At 39.3% G+C, this 22493-nt stretch overlaps 1 protein-coding gene and 1 long non-coding RNA gene across 3 annotated transcripts in view; both read right to left on the minus strand.

Annotated features, from left to right (window-relative positions):
* Window positions 1–22493, minus strand: part of SMYD3 (SET and MYND domain containing 3) — a 708476-nt gene that overhangs the window by 445055 nt on the left and 240928 nt on the right. The gene's annotated exons all lie outside the window — the stretch shown is intronic.
* Window positions 2041–6491, minus strand: LOC118014569. Its single transcript, XR_004680303.1, has 2 exons — window positions 4609–6491; window positions 2041–2129 (listed from the first exon to the last, which is right to left on the minus strand). It is a non-coding gene; the product is annotated as an uncharacterized LOC118014569 (long non-coding RNA).

A 22493-nucleotide genomic window follows, 5' to 3' on the forward strand; every position in this document is an offset into this window, starting at 1 on the left:
CTCCCTCTGTCCCTATCCTCTCTCTCTTTCTACCAAATAAATAAATCTTTCTAAAAATGTTTAAAAAAATAAATAATAATAAAAATATCCAGGATAAGGAAAATATAATTTAACTAGGAAACTAAGACCAAAAGGGTTCCCAAACTCAAAGACAGGATCTTAAGTTCAGCAAATATTTTCGTCTTTTCATGAACTGGAATGTTGACTGTTACCAGACAATGTTTTCACTTCTTTTCTAGCTGCTAGGAAAGTCAGGGCTCAGGTTTACATTGAATTGTTATGGCTTTCTCTTTAGTCAAAAGAAATTTGTATATAATTTTTCTCTTCCCTTCCCCTTTACTACCTGGCTTCTGTCTTAGTCCTTGTGGCATGACCCCAGATCTTACTGTACCTGCAGTTTTACTGTAAGTTAGAAATGAGGAATCTAAATGGAGCACTCCCATTTCCCAGGGTCACACCACAGCTGTGAGGTGCGCCGCAGGATGGCAGGAGCCACTCAGTATCCAGCAGAGGGTACTGACACAGGTGAAGTGCTAGATAGGCCCAGGTGCCTCTACCCCTAACCACATGTCAGGGCCCCTCCTCTATCTCCCTTTTCCTGAAATAAGTAATGCAGAGTCCCCAGACTGGCATAACTCTTGCATTTTTACCAATATCACAATCTTAAAGTGATCTGAGTGTTTTGTTTTTCTTTTAAGATTTCTATTTATTTATTTGAGAGAAAGAGAGACAGAGCACAGCCCTGGTGACCAATGCCTAACCCAAACTGGACCAGATTCCCATTTGAGGTAAAAAGGACTGAAACAGAGACAGTGAGAGACAGGAAATTGGTGGAGGAGTCACAACTATGGGAGCATTTTGAAGAATGAACAGGTCCACAAGTTCTGGCTTGCTACCAAGGAATTCCTGATACGAATAAAATATTCCAGAGCCCAGCTAACTAATGCCCCTTTTACTTAAGCTAGCCAGAGCTGGTTTCTAGTACTTTCAACACAAAGTCTCTTAATAAGAGAAGAGAGAAGTCAAGTGGCAGGAATATCTCGAGGCCTTGAATGTGGGATCACGGTGAGTCATTCCAGTCCAAACGGCAGAAGTTAGCTGTGGTTTTATGAGTTTAATGCAACAGAGGCTTTCCCTTTCGCTAAGCCTAGGGGATGTATCTTGACCACAGAGAAATATACCTTGTATTTCTTTTTTACCAAACTTCAAGTGTGTCAGACTGGAGCAGGGCAACGCTGGGATGACCCCAGTCACAGCCCACTCACTGTAAGGTATGTTCAAACTTCCCTTCACCTCTCCTTTTCCCTTCTTTGGTTGAAATACCTTCTACGTTTTTGTAAGATTTCTCATTTAAATGAAGACTGGTGCCTCCTCCTATATTACAATCACTTTCTTAATTTATTTTATAAGTCAAGGATTTTTGTCAATGAGAATTTTCTCTAGCCAGACATATGTATGTAAATTTACATACACCAAAGTCCTATCTGTTGAATTCAGTACTGGGACCATGCTGTTAAAAAAATAAATAAGTGGGGCGCCTGGGTGGCTCAGATGGTTAAGCGTCTACCTTCGGCTCAGGTCATGATCCCAGGGTCCTGGGATCGAGTCCCACATCGGGCTCCCGGCTCAGCAGGGAGCCTGCCTCTCCCTCTGACCCTCTCCCCTCTCATGCTGTTTCTCTCTCGCTCGCTCTCTAAAAAATAAATAAAATCTTTAAAATAAATAAATAAATAAATAAATAAGTAAGTAAGTAAAATAAATAATGGCCATCTCTCTCACCGATTACATTTGCTTCTCACAAGATCTATAATTTGTAAGAAAGGTTTACTCCAGGGAACTCGGTGGCCATGGAGCCCGGATGACCTGGGTCACATGAGAAGCATGGGGAAAAAAAAAAAAAGAGCAATTCAAGAGATAATAAAGCCTGAGAGATTACCAAAAAATGAAATTAGAGAGTGGGAGGTGACAGCCAGGTTCCCTGCTTCACTTACCAATTTAGTATCCAAATGAGAAAAATGAAAGGTAGAGTTTTGTCCATCCATCCACAGGATAACTGGGTGATAAGCTTTTGGCAAATGTAAGGGACCAGACTGAAGAGCAATCTTTTTTATTATGCAGGTAACAAATGGCTAAATAATCAGAGAATGAGAGAATTTCTCTTAATAACCTAAAGGATTTGGGTTCTTCACCTTAAGATCATGTCACCACCTGTGCCCAGTTTGAATTACAAACCAGTATAGCATCCTCATTCAAGGTGGAACATTAATATTGATGAGATATTCTGACCCAAGAGAGAAATAGGGTATGAAATCAAAGGAATTTATTTCCCAATTGCTTAAACACACACAGAGACAACAAATCAGGGTGAGGTGCTCATTGGGTGGGGACTAAAGTGGGTAAATAGGTACTTTTATTTCCTTCTGATAAAATTACTTTCCTGGGGGCGCCTGGGTGGCTCAGTCCTTAAGCGTCTGCCTTCAGCTCAGGTCATGATCACAGGGTCCTGGGATTGAGCCCCGCATTGGGCTCCCTGCTCAGCGGGAAGCCTGCTTCTCCCTCTCCCACTCCCCCTGCTTGTGTTCCCTCTGTCACTGTGTCTCTCTCTGTCAAATAAATAAATAAAATCTTTTAAAAAAAAATTACTTTCCTGAAATTGGCACCCAGGGTGGTACCAGGCTCAGAATGGTTTAAATACCTCCTATGTTTTTGTAAGATTTCTCTTACACCACTCAATATGAACCACTCAGTAGGAACATGGCAAGAAGCTGGCAGCCACAAGGAAAGGGGAAAAGGCCAAGACCAAGACTCTAATTAGCTAGGAGGAGTGGAACTCATTGGACAAAACTCACAGATTGAGTGAAAAGAAGCTGATTCCCTGATAACCATGGTACTTGGCTCAAAAATGGACATTTTCAGCTCACAAACCCCAGCCTATAGAATAATCCTCTTTACACACACTCCCCCCACCGAGAGAGAGAAAGAGAGAGAAAACACCAAAAAACTTAACATCATAAAGATACTCAAATATAATATATATAATATACAAATAAAGGAAAATAGAAAATTTTAACTATATAGAAATTTCTTGCTCAATGGTATTCTTTATATTGAATAAAGCTTATTAATATAAACTGTAGCCACGGAAATCCATTTATTATATTGAACTAGTCATTGCTCTAGTTATTTAAATCAGATTCTACCTGGAGTGTAAGTACATTTTCTACTGGACCATCCAATTGAGTCTATCTGAGCGGCTGGGGTTCCTGTCATGGTAGAAAGGGCACTAATCCCAAGTATTAAGTTTTCCAAAGTATAGTCATTATCCTAAGTGGAGAAGTTCAATCGACACTTCGCATTATTTCAGAACAAGTATAACTTACAAAGAGAATTGCTATATACGCATTTGTTACGATCAAAGAAGTTTTGAAGCTCCCTATCTACAAATGAATTATATCAAATGCAAAAAGAATATCACTTCAAGGCACTTCATAATGTGCATTAATAGTACATCTGTGATTTTATCCAATCTCTACAACAGCCATATTAAGTTGCTATTTTTAGCATCCTCATTTTACAGATGTGGAAACTGAGGCACAGGGAGATGCCCAAAGGACACCATGTTCTGCCAAGTTCAAACACAATTTGCCAGAGTCCAACACTGACACTGTCAAATATGATTACAATACCTCAAACAGGGGTGAAGACATCTAAATTCCAATTCTTCAATTAAAATATTTTTTTAAAGATTCATTTATTATTTTAGAGAGAGAGCACAAGCGGGAGGGGCAGAGGAAGAGAGAATCCCAAGCAGACTCTGTGCTGAGCATGGAGCCCGATGCGGGGCTCAATCTCACGACCCTGAGATCATGACTTGAGCTGAAACCAAGAGTCATTCACTCAAACGACTGTGCCGCCACCCACACGCCCCTACAATTAGAAAATTTTTAAGAAGAAAAGAACATTTGGCATATTTCTTGGTTAGTTATAGATATTAAAATACCCAACTACTAAATGGATTAACAAACCAAATGCTATTTGGCGAGTAACTTCCTGCTCAGGCCCAAAGGTTCCAGTTATAACTCACTTGGATCTGATCTGAATTCAGGCTGTTACACCGCTTGCCCACTTGTGCTGGGTGATTCTGCACTGAGCCCCAGAGGAACCGCACTGAAAAATTAGCTGATCAGTGTAACAATTTGCCAGACGCTGGGCTGAAGTCTGTGTGTGGTTCAGTGGGAAATAAAACCCAGGTAGTAGCAGAATCTGGGTAAGTACTGTCTGGACTGGGTAACTACTATGAGTAAGTGCTACCTCAGAACTATACTATGTCTTCACAAGCGATGGGAACATACCCTTTCCTGCTTTCACTGCCTCTCATCACCCAAATCTCTCCCACCGGGAAGATTCATTCTTTTGATATAAGGTTTGGGACTCAATTGAAATAGTTCATGGGGAGCGAGACTATGTCCTTTGAGAATAGATTCTGAAGTATAAGATTAGGACAATGAGCCACTGATGAGGTGTTTGTGGGCAAACTGTTTCACGTAACTGAAAAACCATCACAAGAAAGTGAGGCTGGGGCCAAGAAGACAAGAATTGTTGACTTACCAGTTTTCCCCGACTGTTCCTGAGCACATCAACAAATCATGCTCTCTCACCAATGTAACAGACACAGGAAAAGTCTGGTCACAAAGCAGATGCTGAGCTCTGACATTCTGATTTTTGGACGATGAAAAGATTTCAGAAAACTTAAAAATCTTCCTGTCTCATCTAAAAATTGTCCTTCTTTCCAACTCAAACCTTCTCTGAACACAGAGACAATATTTTAAGGTAAGTAATTTTGGCCCAATCAGCGTACATAAACGAATTTATCTAAGTCTGGAAACTCAGCTTCATTTCAGCTCTAAGTGCATGCTTTCCCAGCTTCACAAAGATTGGCTACCCTGCATGATTTCCCTGATAAAGCTTAGCCGGACTCATCTTTTCCAACAGCAATTACTGATCAACATTTAAATACTTATTTTCTAAAATCAAAGCTGTTCCAGTGGTGCCCAATGTTCATGTTCTCCACCTTCCATGATCACCGGGCCGCTGGGCTCTGAAACCCTGCAGAGCCATCTCTGCCACTCCAAGAATGAGGAAACCACCCACCTGATTCATGGAGTTGTCCTGAGGATCAACTGAGACTGTGAACCAGATATGAAAATTGTGAAGGAGAATAAAAACATAGGATGATACTGGTGTTACTGTTACTCAGTATTCCACACAAAATATGGAACAGACACGAAATTAACACAAAATTTATTTCCAGGTTTGAATTCATGGAAAAGTACCCAGCATGGACTTTACATAGTCACTTAAATTTTGTCTTTAATTTCCTCAATGCACTGGAGAAAATATTTCGGAAAAAAATAGATCTTATAAAAATCTTGATGTCAAGGCATGTTTGGGAATCATTGTGCAGCATGATAAACAGTTTTACCTAAAGCAACATCAAAAATACACCTGCTCTTTCCCCTTAAAAAAAGATGTGTGTGTGTGTGTGTGTGTGTACATGTATGCATTTATTTGCAAAACTAGCTTTTCTTATCAGTTAATAAGATAGGATCGCATTAAGTCTACTGCCCTTACTTTTCATTACAATATCTGCTTTGGCAACTGTTTCTTAGATATGATATTCTATGAACTCTCAAGTTAGTTCCCCCTCAAATAAGGGATCTTGTTCTTTCTATATTAAACTTTGTCTCTTTTCTGCTGAGAGCAGGTCCCCCAGGTATTCATGTCTGCTCCATGTTAGCTCAATTTCAAACTGAGTCACCTTTGGCCGATGCATTCTGGAATCTGTTAATAATTTTAAGCGTTTACAGGATAAATTCAAAGTGTATTCCTTTCCCTTCTCCTTTTTCTTCATTCTCCTATCAACTCTGCTTTCCTCTATTTTGATACATACCTGCAAAACCATCTCAAAAATCTTAAGAAATCTAAAATGGAAAACCGGACTTCTCTATATTTGTATGTTCCTCCTTACAGATCCCCCAGTCTAATAATACTCTCTTCTCTACAACTTCGGTGGCCCTATCTAATCTACCCTCACTCTGGGTCTACCGCCACTCCTCTGAAATTTCATTTTCATAGTCCAGCACTCACATCTTCAACTGTTTGACAAATTTGGCTGTCACAATATATCTACTTAAAAGCAACTAAGCTCAGAACACTATTTTTAGTGACTGCAAAACTACAGAACACAAAACAGACAATTTTTCACAGAAGCTAGGTATAAAGATATAAAGACAGATAATGTCCACACTTCATAAGAGAATATTTCAAAAAATAAAGCTTCACCAGACCAAACAAGTTTACAGAAAACCAGTAAGACATCATTACATTAAATAGTACCTACAATATTCCAAAAGCTGCACAGTGATAACATCAGAAATAGTCAATCTCTTAATCTCAGGAAATAAACTGAGGGTTGCTGGAGCGGAGGGGGGTGGGGGGATGGGGTGGCTGGGTGATGGACACTGGGGAGGGCATGTTGAGCACTGTGAATTGTGTAAGACTGATGAATCACAGACCTGTACCCCTGAAACAAAGAATACATTATATGTTAATAATAAAAAAATAAAATAAAGAAATAGTCAATCAACTTATAACACTGACAAAATGGTAGCAAACTCATATGTTTCTTGAGTTGGAAATTAAATTACAATTGAAGTTCCTTTCCATAAAGCTGTTTTCATGCACTTAGAATTCTAACAACCAAAACAAGAAAAAATAAAATTGATAGACACTTTTAAAGATGATTATAACACTTTGGACTGTAAATACTACTCCCCTAAATCAAACTTTTAAAAGGCAGCCACCTGACACCAAAACAATGGCAGCAAAAGCAAAAATAAACAAGTGGGACTACACCAAACCACGCTTCTGCACACAAAAAGGAAACAATCAATAAAATGAAAAGGCAACCTACTGAATGGGAGAAAATATCTACAAATCATATAATTGATAGGCAGTTAATATCCGAAATATATAAAGAACACATATAACTCAATAGTGTGTGTGCATGCACGTGCACACATGCACACACACACACACACACAAAGAGCAAAGACCCGAACAGACATTTTCCAGAGAAGACATACAGGTGGTCAACAGATACATGAAAAGGTGCTCAACATCACTAATCATTAGGAAAATGCAAATCAAAACCACAATGAGCTATCACCTCACACCTGTGAGTGTAGCTAACAGAACGGGTATTATCAAAAAGACAAAAATAATAAGTGTTGGTGAGGATATGGAGAAAAGGAAACTCTTGTGCACTGTTGGTGGGAATGTAAATTGGTGTGGCACTATGGAAAACAATAGGGAGATTCCTCAAAAATTAAAAAAAAAACTATTATAGGATCCAGCAATTCCACTTCTGGGTATTTATTTGAAGAAAACAAAACACTAACTGGAAAAGATATCTGCACCTGCAAGCTCACTGCAGCATTATTTACAGTAGCCATGATATGGAAACAACATAAATGTCCATCAATGGATGAATGGATAAAGAAAATCTGATACACACACAAACACACACACATACACACACACAACACACACACACAACAAACACACACACTGAGGAATATTATTCAGCCATAAAACCAATAATCTTTCCACTTGCAACAAGCTGGATGGTCCTTGAGGTCATTATGCTAAGTGAAAGAAAGACAAATACTGTATGATCTCACTTTTTTGTGAAATCCAAAACAAAAACAAAAACCCAAGCTCAGAGATACAAAGAACAGATTGGTAGTTGCCAAAGGCAGAAGTTGGGGGGTGAGAGGGGCAGGCGCGAAATGGGTGACACAGGTCAAAAGATACAAACTTCCAGTACTAAAATAAGTAAGTCCTGGTGATATAATGTATGGCATATAATGTATAGCATGAGAGATTATAGTTAATAATAGTGTATTGCATGCATATTTGAAAGTTGCTAACAGAATGGATCTTAAAAGTTCTCATCACAGGAAAAAAAATTTGTGACTATATATGGTGCCAGATGTTAATGAACTTACATTGTGGTGATCATTTCACAATACATTCAAATATCGAATCTTATGTTGTACACCTAAAACTAATATAATGTTATATATCATTTATACCTTAATAAAAAAGTAGTCCTGGGCGCCTGGGTGGCTCAGTTGGTTAGGCGACTGCCTTCGGCTCAGGTCATGATCCTGGAGTCCCTGGATCGAGTCCTGCATCGGGCTCCCTGCTCAGCGGGGAGTCTGCTTCTCCCTCTGACCCTCCCCACTCTCATGTGCTTGCTCTCTCTCATTCTCTCTCTCTCAAATAAATAAATAAAATCTTTAAAAAAAATTAAAAAATTAAAAAAAATTAAAAAGCAGCCCTGTTTCAGTGGATAGTTAATAGCTTTACAAGACCAATAACCTAGGATGAAAGCCTAAGAGCTGACTACCATAAGCTCTTCTAGAAATTAAATACACCCTATGCATAGATTTTTAAGTTTGTTTCAGATGTGATTTCTATTTTTTAAATTTTTTTAAAGATTTTATTAATTTACTTAAGAGAGAGACATAAATAGTGAGAGAGAGCATGAGTGGGAAAGAGAGGGAGAAGCAGACTCCTCGCTGAGCAGGGAGCCCAACGTGGGGCTTGATCCCAGTACCCTGGGATCATGACCTGAGCCGAAGGCAGACACTAACCAACTGAGCCACCCAGGTGCCCCTCAGATGTGATTTCTTAAAAGAAAAAAAATTCAGTTGGTAGAACCAAAACAGATATGAGTGGGGAGTAGTCTATTTCAGTTGGACATAAGGATTGTGTTGGCTGGATTTGGATTTTGGGGGTGGGGTGCGGGGGCTTCACAAGGGAACAATTTTTTCTGATAATGAAAAGCAACCAAGCTGATATTTTCAAATGGTAGTATCTTCCCTGAGATATTGTTTTTTTTTTTTAAAGATTTTATTTATTTATTTGAGCGAGAGAATGAGAGACAGAGAGCACGAGAGGGGAGAAGGTCAGAGGGAGAAGCAGACCCCCCGCTGAGCAGGGAGCCCGATGTGGGACTCAATCCCGGGACTCCAGGATCATGACCTGAGCCGAAGGCAGTCGCTTAACCAACTGAGCCACCCAGGCGCCCTTCCCTGAGATATTGTATAGGTAAGTTGTAGATATAAAATACCTTCAACAAAATGTTATCATTTTGTGACTGGAGCTCATCTCAAGTGCAACAACCTCTGGCTGGCATCCCTAAGCAGGTCCCTCAAGCGGTGTGCTATTTCAGTTGACTCTCAATGGCTCATCCTTCTGTTCCCAATTCTCTACCCTACTGAAGGACTGATAAACATATCATATATATTAATATCAAAAGATATCACTTGGGGCGAGTGGCGTAGTCGGTTAAGAGTCTGCCTTCAGCTCAGGTCATGATCTTGGTGTCCTGGGATCAAGCCCCACATCGGGCTCCCCGCTCAGTGGGGAGTCTGCTTCTCCCTCTGTCCTCTGTCCCGCCCCCCTGCTCATGCTGGCTCACTCTCTCTCACTCTCAAAGAAATAAAATATTAAAAAAAATAGATAATGCTTATGCAGTATCTGCTAAGTGCCAGGCACAGCTGCAGCTAACAGTATCAGGCAGGAACTATTGCTATACCCATTTTTTCAGATAAAAAAACTGAAGGACAGAGAGATGCGCAACTTGCCAAGGTCACACAGTGGTATGAACAAATCATGTATCTAACTACACTGACCCTAAAATATAATGAAATAGATTTATTCTCTGTTAAAGATTTCTGTTTACTTCTGCTCCAAGTAGCACATTCTGTTCATTTTAGAGTCATCCCCTTTACATAAAGCAGCTTTCTTTTCAGATCCATTTATAGCAAGATTTTACTTCAAATATTAAACTCATCACTGGGTACAAAGCACCCCGTTTTCATGAGGCCCGCCTTGGTTACTGTGTGGAATGCAGCATATATGAAGTGGAGGCATCTTTTATAAAGGAAACAAGTACAAATTTCCCAAAAGTTACTGAATTTGTGGATTTCAGTACAGATTGTGTCTGAAATAGGCATATTCATACATGACTTATAAATCATTTAAGTATACACTAGCAGAACAAAGCCTATTAATCTATAGTAAATAAACACACACAGTTCTATTACAATACATAGAAGTCATCAAGCAGACAATATTTTTTTCATTAAACCCTGAATCACTGTGACCTGCCCACAGCGTGAAATAAATTAATGTTTAATATTTAATACCATGTGATGGCAATACTAACCCAAATGTGTGTTTTAAATTTTATGTTATTTGACTTTTCAATTTTAATTGAAAAGTACTGCTAAAGGCTTGAAAATATGTGCCTGACAATAGCAGTTTAAATTTAATAAATATCTCTGGCTTTTTAATGTCGCCATATAGTCATACCATTTTACCCTTTAATGATGATTTGATTCCAATTTCAGAAAATGGGAGGAGGGGTATTAAAGATAGGATCATCTTCAAAGACATTAAAAAAATATATAGGAAGGTCATCAATATGACCTATGGGATTTAAACAATTATATATGAAATGATTGGATGAGAGATCAAAATTTTTGAATGATAAACTCTGAAAATAGATAAAGCACAAAATACATTATTAAGATATGGATTGATCTTAGTAAGTAAAAAGACAGGTTTGCATCTAATACAATTCACACTAGCAATTTTTCATAAAAACAGAGATAGGGACCAAAACAAATCAGTTCATTGTTTGCTGGAAGGAAAAACAGACCATTTTCTCTTCCTGTTGGAGAGAGAGAAAAAAAAAAACAGTCTTTAAAATGAGTGGCATCTGTAGGGAGAGACACAAACAGGAGCCTACGTCAAATATACATCATATCCCGTTGCTATCTCACTCAGATTCATGTCTATCAATTTTAAATTAGGAGAGAAAAAATGCAATAAATCTGTTTATAGGAACCACATTGTTTGTAGAAGTGAGTAAAAAATTAGCTGTTGAAATTTCAATACCTATCCATCTCCTGTATTCACAGTTTTATCCCATAATAGAATTCTGCTGCATCTGCTCATTCCCATGTTCTCGAACTACTACAGAGGGCATCTCAATGTAAAAAGACTTGATGGGATTAAGCAATAGTGTATGAACTCACAGAACAAAAGAAGAATGAGATAGGAGTGCAGAAGCTGGGGAGTGTCTGGGTATGTTTGTACATGTGTGTTTTCTTCTTTATTTTTTATTTTTTTTATTTTTATTTTTTAAGATTTTATTTATATATTTGACAGAGAGAGACACAGAGAGAGAGGCAACACAAGCAGGAGGAGTGGGAGAGGGAGAAGCAGGCTTCCCGCTGAGCAGGGAGCCCGATGCGGGGCTCGATCCCAGGACCCTGGGATCATGACCTGAGCCGAAGGCAGACGCTTAACGACTGAGCCACCCAGGCGCCCCGTGTGTTTTCTTCTTAAAGAGTCCAAAAACCCTTCTTCGGATTATCGCTGAAGCCCAGAGAGAATTTGAAAGCAAATACAGGGACATTAACAAGTGAAGTCCAACCTCACAGCACAGAGAATCACCAGTCCTAAACCTTAACACTCCTTGAGAATAGGGATACTGTGTTACTTAGTTTACACTCTGTGACTAACAATGATTAACTATCTAATATGAGCCAGACACAGTCCGGGGCATATTCCCTTATTTTAACTCATTTAATCTTGACAACATCCCTCTGATGTAGATTTTATTAACCTTTATTTCAGATGAAGAAACAAACTTGGAGACAATAACCAATTTGCCCGGTTTAAATAGACCACAATTGCAACCATTAACCCCATAATAGAAAAGAATAATTTCCTATTATTAGGAAATAATAAGTATTTCCTAAGGTTTTTGGGGGTTTTTTTAAGGATTTTATTTATTTGAGCGAGAGCAGGGTGAGGCGCAGAGGGAGAAGCAGATTCCCCCCTGAGCAGGGAGCCAGATACGGGACTCGATCCCAGGACCCCGGGATCATGACCTGAGCCAAAGGCAGATGATTAACAGACTGAGCCACCCAGGCAGCCTTCTAAGTGTTTTCTGTAAGCTCCAGGTCCTGTGCTCAGCACAGTGTCCACTCTACATGTCTATTTCTCTTTACTGCACACATAGCCAGTCCCTGACTCCAGCACACTGCCAAGTCAATAGGAGGTTCTCAGTGAAGGGTCACTGAACTGTTTGCTTAATTACTTGTCCCCACAGAACATTTAAATAGATATTTGGCCCCCAGATTATATTATCTTGAAACATCTTACGATTCAGCACTAAGATATATTTTTTAAATTATTTTTAAAAAGGTAAGTTATTTCACTGATTATAGGCATCCAAGAAGCCCACATCCAGTGGCAAATACCTACACTTCAAAGTAATACAATCACAGAGAGGAAGTGTGCAGAATGGTATGTACATCATGCATATTTCACTCAACTAGTGTATAAATAAACCACCACACAGAATCTAATTATTTCAAGAGTATATGATTGGAATACTCATTCAACTACAAACATCACACGGGTATGGTCTTCTAATGATTTTTCACAGACTCAGGGCATAATGCATAGTGTATGCCAAAAATGCAACATAAAGAAGCTACGTAATGTAAAGATTACTGCACGGAGGGGCACCTGGGTGGCTCAGTAGGTTGGGCATCCCACTCTTGATTTTGGCTCAGGTCATGATCTCAGGGTCCTGGGATTGAGCCCAGCCTCAGGCTCCCTGTTCAGGCTCCCTCCTTCTTCCTCTGCCCCTCCCCTTACGTGCTCTCCCTCTCCCTCCCACCCTCCCTCCCTCTATCTCTCTCTCTAATAAAATGTTTAAAAAAAGATTAATGCATGGATTACTTTGTGGTCAGACACATAGAGGAGTTTGGATGCCACCTCTGCCATTTCTAAGTTGCTTCATTTTAGGGAAGTTACTTCACTTCTGAAGCTTCACTTCCTATGTTGTAAAATGCATTTATAATTACAATCACTTCTAGTGCACACATCAGAGATTATTGCAAGGAGGAAATGACATGAGGTATGTAAAATATTTAGCACATGCCCAGGTCACCACTAGGGCTCATTAAACGTTAGCTTTGTGTTGGAGGAGGAAGTAGGAAAGCTAGGAAATAAATTTTCTGGTAGGCATGGGGTACAGCAGGTGAGACACTGATCACCTTCTCTCTATTCACTAACCTTTAAAGCTTCTCAGTATGCAGCAAAATGTATGCCCCTGAGTCAGTAGATCTCCATAATGTGCAATACCAGAAAAATCACCTTATTTATCTTAACAACATTCTCCTTAACACTCACAAACACACACACACACACACTTTTTTACTATCATTCAAGCTAACTGCTGATGATATAATAATAAAAATGGGAAAATTACTAAGTTCCTTCTGTACAATTCTATACTCCCTCAATGAATTATGCCTTTTCCTTCTAAAAAGAAAACACCAATTTCTTCCAAAGGCATGAGCAAACCCAAAATGTAGTGATAAATCTAAACATTTTTAAAAAAATGCTTCAGAACAAGTCAAGATACAGACTCTCAACTCTAGAGAACAAACTGATGGTCACCAGAGGGGAAGGGGCTGGGGGATGGGTGAAATAGGTGATGGGGATTAAGGAGTGCACCTGTCCTGATGAGCACCCGGGTGCTGCATAAAGTGTGGAACCACTAGATTGTACACCTGAAACTAATACAACACTGTATGTTAACTATACTGGAATTAAAATTTCTTTTAAAACTTATACACAGAAACATTAGAGACAAAAATAAAAATATAAAAAAGTCTCAGGAAAAGAAATTACATTAACCATTTATTCGTATCTTAAATGAAAAATGCATAAGACTGTAATTGACTGGGCGCCTGGGTGGCTCAGTTGGTTAAGCGACTGCCTTCGGCTCAGGTCATGATCCCAGGGTCCTGGGATCGAGTCCCGCATCGGGCTCCCGGCTCAGCAGGAAGCCTGCTTCTCCCTCTCCCACTCCCCCTGCTTGTGTTCCTGCTCTCGCTGTCTCTGTCTCTTCAAATAAATAAATAAAATCTTTAAAAAAAAAAAAAAAGACTGTAATTGACTAACATAATTATACTCCTTCTTGCAAGGTGATGCATAACTAATCTTTTATCTCCAAATTACTTTAAGTCAAGCTAAATATTTACCTGTAAGATGCCTATATAACCAATGGACCTATCAAACTTTTAATTTCTGAGTCTTAGCCAAAAAACCATTATTACCCCAATAGAACAGAAATAAATGTTTTATTTGTTTGTTTTTTAACTTTATAACCTACATATAGGTAAGACGGAATTTAGGATTAAAATACAGGCTTCAAGGGAAGACAAATCGATGGAAACTTCTCCTTCAAAAGATTTTATTTATTTATTTGAGAGAGAGAACACACGAGAGAGCATGAGTGGAGGGAAGGGCAGAGGCAGAGAAAGAATCGTTAAGCAAACTCTGCACTGAGCATGGCGCCCTACCTGGGGCTTGATCTCATGACCCTGAGATCATGACCTGAGCTGAAATCAAGAGTCCAACCGCTAACCTAGTGAGGCACCCAGGGACTCTGAAACTTTTCCTTTTAGAAATGAAGTCTATTTTACCCAAACCAAAAGCTCTTATTTGATTCTATCTCTTGAATACTCATCCCCTTTTTTAATAGTATATCAATTGTTCTCAATACAATAATTCAATACACCCAGGGCCCATTTTCAGTATCCTTCTGAGCAAGCTATAGTAGACAGGAACAAAGCACAAGCTACCTGTTTAAAACTTTGCCAGACCTAGCACAAATGCTAGGTCTCGACAGCCCGGAACAGTTAGTTAGTAGTCAGACATGTGGGCATCCAGCTCAATATGTGGTTGTAAAGACTAGCAAAACGGACACATGAGCTGTGGCAGGTACCGGGAGGGCAGGAGGGCAAGGAGACCCATCCGCAGGATAATCCTTGAACACTGGCAACTGCTCTGAGGTCGTCCAAAAGAAGATCAAGCAGTTAAAAAAGAAATCGAACACCCCCTCCAACCTCTCTTTCACGCTGCCGGAGGGGAGGCACAGCTCCCACCAGGTTATTCTCCTGTACAAAAGGTCGCTCCTTCACCTGTGGCTCCCCGATTTTCCAACCTTGCTTCAAGAAGAAACCCCCACGGTTCTGCAGAGGTGCTGAGGTGATGATAATGAAAGACAGAGAGCAGGTGGGAATCCAGTGTCGCTATCAACCAAAACAACTCCATTTCTATCTTTCTTATACTCTGGGGTTTGGGTGAAACACCAAGAGAAGAAAACTCTGCTGGTAAATAAGAACTGAAAATGGCTGTCCTGACACAAAGGGCTCTATCTTCTCCAGCTGCTCAATGGGACGTTGTAACCAGATGCTACAGTACCTTTCAAAACATACACGGGCCACTCCCATCAATACAGCTGGGCTCTGCAAGTTCCTTGTACATCTTCATTGCAACCATTAACCCCAGCCTAAGAAATGTCGCTTTGCTTGCCTTCATGCACTTCGTTCAATATATTCTACACAATTTCTGTGGACAAAATGCTTTGTGAAATTAGAGGTGTTCCTACCTTTGAGTAGCTTTCAGTTTAGTGCATAAGAAAACAGACATAACAATGCCCACAATATAAATCAAAATAAAATCAACATTAAAGAGAACGCCAAACACCCAAAACTTCAGGAGGAAAACAGGGGAAAAGCAATTTTTTCCAGTGGAATCAGAAAAGGCAAGGATGTTGGAGCTGGATCTTGATGAATATGGGTGGAGAATATAGTGAAAAGTCAAGTCCCTATGGCATAAATATACAAAAGTAAAAACATGCCAGAGTCCCTGGCACATTCTGGAGATGGATGAGCAGGTATGTGGCTGGAGTAAATGGAGCACTGTAGTACACTATTCTGGAAGAAAACCCTGGGCCCACGTCGTTGAAGATTTAGAATGCTTTGATAAAGATAACCCCTAATTTGACAGAGCACTTTACAGTTTATAAATCAGTAATTTAAAACATAAAGATATAATAATTATAAAACAATTTTTAAATAATTTCCATCAATCATCACAACAATCCTATCAAGTTAGTAAGTTAGTTAGTTATTCAGGGCAGGGGAAGAAGGAGAGGAACAGAATCCTCAAGCAGACTCCATGTACCAGAGTGGAGACCGACGTGGGGCTCGATCCCATGACCCTGAGATCATGACCTGAGCTGAAATCAAGAGTCGGATGCTTAACCGACCGAGCCACCCAGGTGCCCCACAACCCTACCAAATTAAGCAGGGCAAAGATTATCAAGCTTATTTGACAGATGAAGAAAATGAGGTAAATGAAAACATTAATATGTATTAAACACCCACTATGTACTCAGGCCTTTGCAAGGTGACTAGCAAATATTATGACCCTTGAGATGAAGAATGAGCATCACCCCAACCTTACAATTAGGAAAACAAGCTCAGAGAGGTTGAGAAGCGTGTCCAGAGACATGTGATCAGTAGTGGCAGATTCAGGACTGGATGAAGATGACGCTTCCAAATCATGCTCTGCCCTGACAAAACAGTGTCCTTTGTATTGTGGAGGCAAAAGGAGGGGGGCAATTTTTAGAGCCTTTGAGAGCACTTACAAGATCTGAACTGTTTTTAAAAGGGACTCTTAGCAGATTACCAAAGGAATCCAGATGAGACGCCTGGATTGGAAATAAAGCAAATTGTTAGGATGATGGAGCCGATGAATGTGAGCGTGAGCCACAGACTAGAAATGACCCCACAAAGCTGGACCCCAGGCAGAAATGCAAATTATATCCAACTCCCATGACTCTGTCATAGGATCTTATCATGAGCCTCTTCTGGACTCTCACTATCCTCCTCGTGACGACCACACTGTGAAGCACTTACCAGATTTCATCAAACCTAAATGCCACTGATGGTAAGACGCATCCTTATTTACGCACCACAAGGAAAAAACAGTGTTAACCTAGAACATGCCGTTGACTTTAAAACACACACTGACTTCAGGGGCGCCTGGGTGGCTCAGTCATTAAGCGTCTGCCTTCGGCTCAGGTCATGATCTCAGGGTCCTGGGATCAAGTCCCACATGGGGCTCCCTGTTCAGCGGGAAGCCTGCTTCTCCCTCTCCCACTTCCCCTGCTTGTGTTCCCTCTCTCACTGTCTCTCTCTCTGTCAAATAAATAAATAAATAAATAAATAAATAAAATCTTTAAAAAAAATAAACACATGTTAAAACAGACGTTAAAAAATGTGAAAAAGAAATCTGTAATTGGAATTGATGAAATATGGTAACATTTCTGTATTTTTTTCAATATGATTTTATTCTCACCCTCAACAAGATACTAAGACCTGGTCTTTCAAGGAACAACTGTTTAATGCCATGGCCTCCAACATAATGCAGGGCAGTATAATTCATCATTCCGAGGATGCATGCACTGTCTTCCCAGACTAAGCACTTGCAGTCTGGACCCAATCCTTCTCTGTCCCAAACTTAAAGGAATTCTTAAATTCCTGACATCTAACATCTAGCTGGCTACTCGACTACATTACCTGCTAGTGACTGCTGTAAACAAGAAAGTGAAATAAGCATTTGCCAAGAAAGATGATGGTGGGGGTACTGCTAGCAGTGATGACAAATGTTATTTACCAAGTATTTACTATGTTCTACACGCTTTACATGGATGTTGACACTTCATTCTCGTGATTCTACAATGCATATGTTACCAGCAATCTTATCAAACAAAATCAGCTTCCAACTGATAATTTGGAAGAAATGAAAACCTAGAGGAGAGTGAGTTTTATTATTTTATTACTTTTTTAAAGATTTATTTATTTATTTTAGAGAAAGAGAGACAGAAAGAGAGCAGGGGAGGGCCTGAGGAAGAGAGAGAGAATCTCAAGCAGACTCCCACTGAGCATGGAGCCCTACATGGGGCTCTATCTCATGACCCTGAGATCACCACCTGAGCCGAAATCAAGAGTTGGATGCTTAACTGATTGAGTCACCCAAGAGCCCTTGAGAGTGAGTTTTAAATCAAAGATCCCTAGGAGGAGAAATATGCCTAAGAAATAATCCTGCTAACTTTTGTTTTTCCGTTATTTTGTGAAACATTAATTTAACCCCTGTTAACTGCTCTTGGACAGTTCTTTGGATCAAACTGAGGTACCTGGTCAGCAATATATTTATTTTTAATTTTTTAGAATAAATTTTTGTGTCATGAATATGAGCCAGCAGGAAGAAACAAAGCCATGGAGAACCTGCAGTCCTTATTCCTAAAAAAAACACATCTTAGATTGAGTGGCTCAGTTGGTTAATCATCAGGTTTCAACTCAGGTCATGATCACAGGGTCATGAGATTGAGCCCTGCATCGGGCTCCACACTCAGTAGGGACTCTGCTTGAGATTCTCTTTCCCTCTCCTTCTGCCCCTCCCCCTCACACTCTCTCTCAAATAAATAATAAATAAATAAATAAATAAATAAATAAATAAATAAATCTTAAAAAACAAACAAACAAACACATCTTTCAGGGATGATAGGTCTTGGGATATGTGCATGTCAGCAAGCCTTAATATAAACATGAAACAACAATGAAAAGCCAGCAAATCAGCAGGAGGAATAAACATGTCAGAAACATGGTGGCTTTCAGTGGCCATCACATATCTTCACAAATGAGCTATCATCCAGCTTAAATAAGCCTTCTCCCATGGGGACATCTCAGTGAACGCAGGGTCAACAGAAAATACTCCCACAGTGCTTGCCTTTTTAAGTAGGATTATGTGGAAGTACCCAAAAATTACTCCCATTTGGGAGAAATACTCCCAAAGGTATTGGGTTTGAGAATCTTCTGTCCTGGATTAGCCAGTCTCACAAATGTTAACATTCAGGGTCCATATATTTGCTATTTATAAAAAAGCACATGCAACTGACTACCTCCTTAGAATTTTGAGCTTGTTCCTCAAGACACCACAAACTTTTTCAAGTCCTTCTGTGCGCTGAAAATCTCATTTCCGCAGGGGATCATATGAGCCCCCTTTAACAACTGTTCCATTTCAGTCCATTTATAACAGGCATCTGATCAACTTTCTGCTCACCATATATCAAAGCTTATGATCCCTAAAAAAACTCAGTTGTTTTTTTTTTTTTTTTTTGAAGGGCAGGGCAAGACCTCTACCAGGGATGCCTGGCCTTTCCCTTCCCACCCATGTTCTCTTTTCTGTCAGGCAACTTCACGTTCATCCTGCAAGGACCAGTGCAAATGTCATTTCCAAACCATCCTAACAGAATTAAAGGTTCCTGCCTCTGCATCCCCAAACTATCTTGCTCACGCTACTATTGGAAAACTAATTTGTTATAGTAAACTGTTTGTATGCCACATAATGAAGTCTATGAAGACAGAAAACATCACTTATTCATCGGTATATGTCCAAAAAGGACCTGACACAGGGCAGTTATTCCATAAATTTTTGATAAATAATTTTAATAACGTGACTCAAAATCTTTACTAACAATTTTATTTCATGTAAGGAAAATATTAGTCTTTGAAATAGTAATGAGAAAAATAAAATATCCTTTAAAATGAAAACTCAAACTGGAGTAAAATCCCAACTAAACAATATAAATTACAGAAAATAATATTTTCCTTTTCTCATTCATTTTCTATGGTTTCTTAATTCTCTTCTATTAAACAACTCTTGGGGGAATTTTATTTATAAATAGTAATATCCAATTTTATGAATCTGACAAATGTCCTGCTCCGAAGTAACAGAAATAGGTATTTAGTGCTAAATAATACAAAACTCACCGTGCAACTTTTTATCAGACTATTTGCCTGTCTTTTCAAGACAGAAGAGAACAATATTAAAATAAATTTGCATAGCCTAAATACAAACCAGGCTAGAGATTACTGAGTATATGCTTGGCCAAAGGGAGGAGATGGACCACGATTATAAATATACCTAGATAATTCACAAAGCTAATAATCATGAATTAACATATGAACTGAAGCTGATGAACTGAAATTTTATCAGTTGATAAAATAGCTGTAAATCTATATTCTAGACCCACTTCCGCAAATAGAAAAAGTGTCTTATGTTATTTGATTATTTCCAGTCCATGGGCAAACCCCAAAAGCATCAGATGAATAATGCTTTGGGGAAACATTTTCAAATTTTCATTGAGCATACCCCTGTACTTCTCAAATGCCAGCAAAATGTTCCTGATGGACAGGAGCAGAGAGCTCTTATCAAAGAACTCGCTGTTTACATGAGAAAGCCTCCTTTTCTCTGTCTGTGGAAATCTCCCTCACTCTTTAAGAACTCCCTGGGCACCTGGGTGGCGCAGTGGGTTAGCATCGGACTCTTGTTTCTGCTCAGGTCTTGGTCTTGGGGTCCTGAGATCCAGCCCAGTGTTGAGCCTCGCACTCAGCACAGAGTCTACTTGGGACTGTTTCTTGCTCTCCCTCTGCCCCCACCCCCGGCTCTCTCTCTCTCTCTAAAATGAATAAGTAAATCTTTAAAAAAACAAAAAACAAAAAAGAACCAGCACCAACATCACAAGTTTTTAAGTCATCCCTAATTCTCCTCACTATCCAACCAGAAATTACGTCCATACATCTTCAGACCACTTTTTTTCTCTATCTCTTACAACCTTTGAGATAGTCTTCTGGGAATGTAACCCCAAGGCAGGGACTGCATGTTACGCAGCTGAGCACAGTTGCACACTCAACAATACTTGCTGAATTGAAAGTAAGCTTTCAGTCAAGTTCAATTCTGGCTCCTCAGTTAAACAAACTATATCCCCAGACCAAGCCCAAGGTCCCTCTTCTTTGTTCTGTCTGCCCCTAAAAAAGTAAGGTCCTTTCTGTCTTCCCCTGTGAACAAGAGAGAGAATAGGCCTCATATATTCACCATTCCCCAGGTATGAGGTTATATAACATGACACACACTCAGATTTCTCTCCAGATACCTCTGAGTTTTTGAAGCTTCTCTTTCTGTATCATTTCTCATGTATTTTATCAAAGAATCATCAATTGAGAATCATATCACTGTTAATAAAATGGTCCAAATTCTAATTAATACCACCATTAATGTAATAACTTGGTTAATCTGAAGTAGCAGAAGAACAAAAATTTACAAATTCTCTTTACTAAATTAGAATCAATACAAAACAACTATGTTGTCAGCACCGAATTAATAAAATCTTCCCTTGGCCCATGCTGCTACATCCCAGTAATCCCACTACATCCCACTGTGTACCAATCTAAAGCACACCCTGGAGGCCCAGGGTTAAGTCCTAGCTCTTTCCAGAAGCCTCCCAGTTCCCTCTCTTTGCTCTTTGACTGATTTCACCCTTTCCAGATCTTCCGCTCCACTTAGTAGGTATACTTAATAATGAGACAATAGCCCATATTAACAACTCAATAAATATTAAATTAAATGACTTCTATGTTATCACTATAAGACTTGAATTGTCTTAATATTGTGATGTTAATATTATATTCTTATTTTCTAGATTGAGACACTGATGCTCAGAAGTTAAGTAATTGGTAGCAAGTGATGGAGGCAGAATTGCAATCCAGGTCTGTCTCCTTTATAAATTCATATTCTTTCTCCCATAGCACAGTATGACTCTTGAATTTATTCTGTCAAGTATTATTCTTGAATGACTCTAACAGTGTTGGCTTACCATTTCTAGTTCATTACTTGTAAAATTTAATTCTGACCTGAGCACAGAGCAGGAAGGCAAAGCTGAGACCATAGTTACCGGTTCTCTGAATGGCCAGAGGTGTTTTTATGTTGTGCTCCCATGGGACCTGGTGGACTCCCAGACTGCCTGTATCTGTAGTAAGGTATTTAAGGGTTTACAGGCTAGTCAACAAATCTGGGTAGATTTGGACTGGATGGAAGGGCTCTCAGCTTGAACTGGTGAAAATTGGGAGTTAAAGAATTTTGTAAAAGTCAACATATTGCTTTCAATTATATACAGTAATTTAACTATTTTTTTATTTTACTTTTTAAAGTAACTCTATTTTATTTTATTTTGAGTATAGCTGATGCACAATGTCACATTAGTTTCAGGTGTACAACACAATGATTCTGCAACTCTACAAATTATGCTGTTTGCCACAAGTGTAGCTACCATCTGTCCCAATACATCACTCTTACAATATCATTGACTGTATTCCTGTGCTGTCCCTTTTATTCCCATGATTTATTCATTCCATAACAGGAAGGCTGTAATTCCTCTTCCCTTCACGCATTTTGCCCAACCCCCCAAGCCCCTCCCCTCTGGCAACCATCAGTTTATTTACTATATTTATATATCTGACTCTGCATTTTGTTTGTTTATTCATTTGGGTTTGGTTTTTTTTTTTTTTACTTGCTACATTTTAATGTATGTTGAGTCTGTAGTAATGGCCCCTTTTTCTTTTTTTTTAAATTTTATTATG

This window comes from Mirounga leonina, unplaced genomic scaffold (assembly GCF_011800145.1).
Source record: "Mirounga leonina isolate KUSES-001 unplaced genomic scaffold, KU_Mleo_1.0 Mir_154, whole genome shotgun sequence".
NCBI classification, from domain to species: Eukaryota; Metazoa; Chordata; class Mammalia; order Carnivora; family Phocidae; genus Mirounga; species Mirounga leonina.